This window comes from Caretta caretta, chromosome 4 (genome assembly GCF_965140235.1).
Source record: "Caretta caretta isolate rCarCar2 chromosome 4, rCarCar1.hap1, whole genome shotgun sequence".
NCBI classification, from domain to species: domain Eukaryota; kingdom Metazoa; phylum Chordata; order Testudines; family Cheloniidae; genus Caretta; species Caretta caretta.
In genome coordinates this window covers 10,854,885-10,861,330 of record NC_134209.1, presented here as the reverse complement: position 1 = coordinate 10,861,330, position 6,446 = coordinate 10,854,885, and positions in this window count along the sequence as shown.

Sequence of the window (6,446 nt, the reverse complement as noted above, 5' to 3'; positions counted from 1 at the left end):
GATTCCAGAAGCTGGATCCAAGGACCCCTACCCGAACAGAGTGGGAACCAACAGGTTCAATGGCCTAGACTGCGCTGCTGCTGTGTACCTTTCTGTGTTGTCGAGGATCGCTTGGACTAAGCGTCCAGGCGCCGGCTGCCACGATCGTCCTGCAAGGCAGTCAGGGATCACACAGCCTCAGTGAAGCCGCTTGCCATCTCGGTGGGACCTCCAAATTGTCAAAGTTTGACAGTGGACATGGCTGGGGGCTGGGAGCTCTGGGTATAGGGAGGAGTCCCCCTGGCTCTGGGGGCACAGAGAGGGGCCTCCTGGGAGTTGGGTGGGCTGGGACCTAGAGGCACGGGGGGGGAGCCCTGGAAGCTGGGTGGGTGTGAGCTGGGGCACAGGGAGAGGTCCCCTGGGAGCGGGGGTGGGCTAGAAGCTGGGGGACTGGATCGGGACCCCCTAAGACTTACTGTCTCTCTGCCCTGCACTTTTAGTTCCCAGTCCCTTCCCTTCCCCTCCCCTCATTTCCCAACCTAGAAGAGTCTGGCAACTTCCCGCTCCCATTGGCTGGCCCCATTCATCTTCCATTGGGCCCATGGAAAGAGGAACGGCAGGGCTGGGACCATCTGGGGTGGTGGTGGGAGGGGAAGGGGAGTGTGGCGGGTTCACTTGTAGAGCCCCCCTTGGGACTGTCACTTGATTCCTGAGCTACCACGGAGCCTAACCCTTCTGCCAGCCTGGGCACCCCTTGACTCTGCCTTGCTGACCCAGACCCTGCAGGCCCCCTCCAGCACAGACCCAGAGATAGGGCCACACCCTCTGCTGAATACAGACACGGAGATTCACTCAGCCCTGGGGCGGCTCAGTTAACAGGGTCTTGCCCCAGCATCCAGTGCAGCGCCTTCCCGGGAGCCTGAACCCCAGATAAACTCCTCTCACCCTGCATAAGTTGTACGCAGTGTGAGTTCATATTATTCGCCCTCTTTCTCCTTCTAAAGAGAGATCTACACAGACTGCTCTCCCCGCAGGGACCAATGACTTACACTGGGATTATTAATGAACAAAAGTGATTTTATTAAGTATAAAAGGTAGGATTTCAGTGTTTCTAAGAGATAACAGACAGAACAAAGTAAGTTACTAAGTAAAATAAAACAAACACAAGGCTAAACCTAATACACTAAGAAACTGGCTCCATGCAATATCTCACCCTCAAAGATGTTCCAATGATCTTTTTTTCACAGACTGGACGCATTTCTAGTCCGGTCCCAATCCTTCCCCCTGTTTAGTTTATGTTAGTTCCAGCAGACATCCTGGATGGTGAGCAGGGGCTTTCTGCTGACTGGCTGCAGCTTCCCTCCTGTTTCACCCCCTTATATAGATTTGGCAAAAGGCGGCAGTCCTTATTTCAGCTTGACCCTCCCAGTTCCTTATGGAAAAGTACCTGGTTTAAGATGGATTCCAGTGTCAGGTGACATGGTCACATGTCCCTGTGAGACCCCAGTCTCCATATGTTATGGGCTAGCCCACACATCCGCAGGAAGGCTTACAGGAAAACAAAACCATTCACAACTAGTTCTAGTTAAACTGGAGCCATCCGGTTCCTGAAATACCATTAACGGCCCTCCCTTCGTCTGACGACATTAGTAATCCATGTTTACACCTCATATTTCTAACTTCAGACATGGAAATGACACATGCAGACAAATAGGATGAACTCATTCAGTCGATGAGAACTTTTTCAATGATCTGTCACAAGAGGCAGTTTGCATAAAGCATATTCCAGTTACGTCATATTCATACTCGTGAGCACATTTCCGTACAGAATAGGGAGTGCAGCGTCACAGGGAGACCCGGCTTGCAGGGGCAGAGGGCAGGGGCAGAACGTGGAGCCAGGCTGGGAGGGACACCCTGGGGGTGGGGAACAGGGGGGCTCTGCTCAGGGGCAGGGAAGCACATGCTCTTGCCACGCCAGGCTGCACCCCGCAGGCAGCCTCTGCACCATGGTGCCCCCTGGCTACAGCACTCTAGGCAGGGCCCACACTGCCCTGCCCTAAGACTGGCCCTGGCCACATGCTTCTTGGGGCCGAGGGGAACTCTCGTGTCAGGACTCCACCCCTGCGGCTCCGGGCTGAGCGCTGCACAGACCTCCAGGAACCTACACTTCAACCTCCCCACGTCCGGTTTCCACAGCCGTTCCTCCCAGCTCTGCAGCTCGATCCTGCCCCACCAGCCCATGCTAGTCGGCCAAGCCCAGATGTGGCACTCCACCCAGGGAAGCCACTCCAGGAAAATGTCATGCAGAGGTAACTGCCCAATTTCCTCCTCCTCCTCTGCCAGCCATACATCCAGGGCATTACTGGGGGTGTCTCCCAACCCGTTCAAAGCTGTCTGGCTGTGTGACTGCCGTGACACGTGGAGCAGCCTGTTTGTATCAATGACTGTGGGGATCGCACCACTCAGTGGTGTTTCCTTCATGCTGCCTGGCAGCTACCTAAGTTCCCTCTAAGCTGCGCGGCTGTGCAGCAGGCTACCAAGGCCGTGCAGGTGGGGAGAGGTGCCTCTCCCTTGGCCCCGGGCTGCTGCACAGAGAGAGGGCTGGGGGGACTCCTCACTCCCCGCTGCAGCCTGTACCCCTCACCCCTGGATCCACCCCAGAGCCTGCACCCCCACCAGAAGCCCTCACTCCCCGCACCCCAACCCTCTGCCCCAGTCCTGAGCCCCTTCCTGCACCCCAAACCCCTCAGCCCCAACCCCACCCCAGAGCCCACCCCCCAGCTGGAGCCCTCTCCCCCAGCACTCCAACCCTCTGCCCCAGTCCTGAGCCCCCTCCTTATGTGGGCTGCATCCACACAACACAGATACTACCTGAATGCCCCTGAGGATGTCACATGAGCCACAGCTGTGTGCTGATTGGGCTGCAAGTGGCCCACGGGCCGTGGGTTCAGAACCACTGAGATAAACCTTCCAGATCTAGGAATGCATGATACCTGCAGGGAATAAACAGCAGAGCCCTGCTAGACTCTGTAATTTAAAAGAAACACGTCAAGAGACGTCCCTGAAGGTCCCATCTCACCCCATGAAGGCCCATTCTCACATTCTTCCCCTCTGCAGATGAATGAATCTGAGAAATCCAGACCCACGTTATTCCTCCTCCTTCACAGCAGGAAAGTCACAAATAAACCGTCACCCCAAGGCCAAGCTCAGGACATTGCATTTCAAACCTCATGGAGACCATTATTGCTCCTGAATGTATCCATTTTATTAAATAACGTGCTATCAAGTAGAAATGAAAAGTTGGACCCTACCCCTATGCTGGATAGACAAACTGGAGGACTGGGCCAAAAGAAATCTGATGAGGTTCAGCAAGGAGAAGTGCAGAGTCCTGCACTTAGGACGGAAGAATCCCATGCACAGCTACAGGCTGGGGACCGACTGGCTAAGCAGCAGTTCTGCAGAAAAGGACCTGGGGTTACAGTGGACGAGAAGCTGGACATGAAGGCTGACAGCAAGAAGGCTAACAGCCTATTGGGCTGCATTAGTAGGGGCATTGCCAGCAGATCGAGGGAAATGATTCTTCCCCTCTCTTCGGCTCTGGTGAGGCCACACCTGGAGTACTGTGTCCAGTTTTGGGCCCCCCACTACAGAAAGGATGTGGACAAATTGGAGAGAGTCCAACAGAGGGCCATGAAAATGATTAGGGGGCTGGAGCACATGATTTATGAGGAGAGGCTGAGGGAACTGGGCTTATTTCGTCTGCAGAAGAGAAGAGTGAGGGGGGATTTGAGAGCAGCCTTCAACGACCTGAAGAGGATGGAGCTCGCCTGTTCTCAGCGGTGGCAGATGACAGAACAAGGAGCAATGGTCTCCAGTTGCAGTGGGGGAGGTCGAGGTTGGATGTTAGGAAACACTAGTTCACTAGGAGGGTGGTGAAGCACTGGGATGGGTTCCCTCGGGAGGTGGTGGAATCTCCCTCCTTCGAGGTGTTTAAGGCCCGGCTTGACCAAGCCCTGGCTGGGATGATTTAGTTGGGCTTGGCCCTGCTTCGAGCAGGGGGTTGGAGTCTAAGTTCCCTCTCAGCCGCACGCTCGCACACCAGCGATGAAGGGCCACGCAGCAGGGGCCTGGAGAGGAGAGAGGTAGATGGGAGGGGAGCCAGCTGGGGATGAAGGGCTGCCGCAGGCCTCTCTCCTGGCCCCAGAGCTCGCTGCTGCCAGCAGGGAGAGAGGCCCCTTCCCCCCAGAGCTCCCTCTTGCCAGCGCCCGGCAAGGGAGAGAGGCCCCTTCCCCCCGGAGCACCGCGCTGCTGGTGGGGAGAGGGCTTGGGGGAGTCCTCTGGCCTGAGCCCCCGCGCAGCCTCTTTGGGCCCAGGGCTATTCGATTTTGTGGCCCCCAGGATCTAGGCTGTGGTGAAAAATGCAGGGGTCAGAGAGCAGGAGGGGCTGCAGGTTGAGGCAGGGGGGTGGGTGTGGAAGGTGGTGAGGGGGCCGACTGGGGGTGCGGGCTCTGGGGCAGGGCTGGGGATGAGAGGTTTGGAATGTGGGAGGGGGCTCAGGGCAGGAGGTTGGGGTGGGCTCTGGGAGGGAGTTAGGGTGCAGGAGGGGGCTCAGGGCAGGAAATTTGGGTGGGGGTGGGGCTCTGGGAGAGACTTAGGGTGTGGGAGGGGGTTCAAGGCAGGAGTGTTGGGGTAAGGGTGGGGGTCTGGGAGGGAGTTAGGGTGCGGGAGGGGGCTCAGGGCAGGAAGTGGGGGTGGGGGTCTGGGAGGGAGTTAGGGTGCGGGAGGGGGCTCAGGGCAGGAAGTGGGGGTGGGGGTCTGGGAGGGAGTTAGGATGTGGGAGAGGGCTCAGGACGGAGGTTGGGGTGGGCTCTGGGAGGGAGTTAGGGTGCAGGAGGGGGCTCAGGGCAGGAGGATGGGGTGGGGGTGGGGTCTGGGAGAGAGTTAGGGTGCAGGAGGGGGCTCAGGGCAGGAGGTTGGGGTGGGGGTCTGGGAGGGAGTTAGGGTGCGGGAGGGGGCTCAGGGCAGGAAGTGGGGGTGGGGGTCTGGGAGGGAGTTAGGGTGCGGGAGGGGGCTCAGGGCAGGAAGTGGGGGTGGGGGTCTGGGAGGGAGTTAGGATGTGGGAGAGGGCTCAGGAAGGAGGTTGGGGTGGGCTCTGGGAGGGAGTTAGGGTGCAGGAGGGGGCTCAGGGCAGGAGGATGGGGTGGGGGTCTGGGAGAGAGTTAGGGTGCAGGAGGGGGCTCAGGGCAGGAGGTTGGGGTGGGGGTCTGGGGTCTGGGAGGGAGTTAGGGTGCAGGAGGGGGCTCAGGGCAGGAGGTTGGGGTGGGGGTCTGGGAGAGAGTTAGGGTGTGGGAGGGGGTTCAAGGCAGGGGTGTTGGGGTGGGGGTATGGGGTTTGAAAGGGAGTTAGGGTGCAGGAGGGGGCTCAGGGCTGGGGCATGAGGTGCGGGGTGCTTGCCTGGGGCAGCTCCCATTTGGGGGCGCACTGGGGTTGAGGCAGGCTCCTTGCCTGCCCTGGCCCTGCGCTGCTCCTCCCGGAGTGACCCTGCAGCTGCCGGCACAGCACGGATGTCCCTGGCTGCGGCCCCGGGGGGGGGGAAGGTTGCTCCTTGCGCTGCCCTGAGCTTGCCTGCAGGCACCGCCCCCACAGATCCCATTGGCTGCGGTACCGGGCCAATGGGAGCTGCAGGGGTGGAGCCTGCAGGCGAGGGCAGCGGGTGGGCGGAGCTTCCAGGCACTCACAGCTCCAGCTCCAGCCCAGCACAGTGGGGGAGGGACAGCAGTGCATGAAGCCGCCTCCCTGCTCCCCGCAAGAAGGGCCGGACGCAGGGACGTCAGTGGCCGCAGTCCAGGGTCCCGGGCTAAGGGGGCCCCACCAAAAGATCTGCACTTCTGGCAGCCTGGAGATCTTTTTGCGGAGTTCCCCTTAGCCAGGGCTGCAGCCCCTAGAGCCCCTGCATTAATCCTGCCCTGTCTGCACCCCAAACTCCTCATCCCCAGCCCCACCCCAGAGCCCGCAGCCCCCACACCTCCCAGCCACTGGGTCTCATGATTTATAAAATTGCTATATGCAAAAATCCAAATATTGAAAATTAATTCCCGGGTCCTGCAGACACTTAGACACAGAACTTTACTCACAGAAACAGTCCCATGGTTCGAAGTTCAGTGAGCATTTGCCGCATCAGGGACTCCGTGTATTTTTATTAAGAACTTGTCATGTGGTAGCATAAAATCTGTCACTTCAACAGTAAAACAATTTTGTTTTAACAATAAAAAGTTATTTAAACTCTCAGTAATTTACAATAGCAATTTTTTTATACAGGCCAAAGTTTGCAAAAAGTGGAGCCCAAAATTAGGCTCTTCCGCCTGCCTTTAGCCACCTAAGGGAGGGGTTTTCGGGAATGCTCAGGGCACAAGTCTTATTGACTTCAGCCTGCAAATCCTGATGGTTGAAGCATTTCAGCTCTTTAC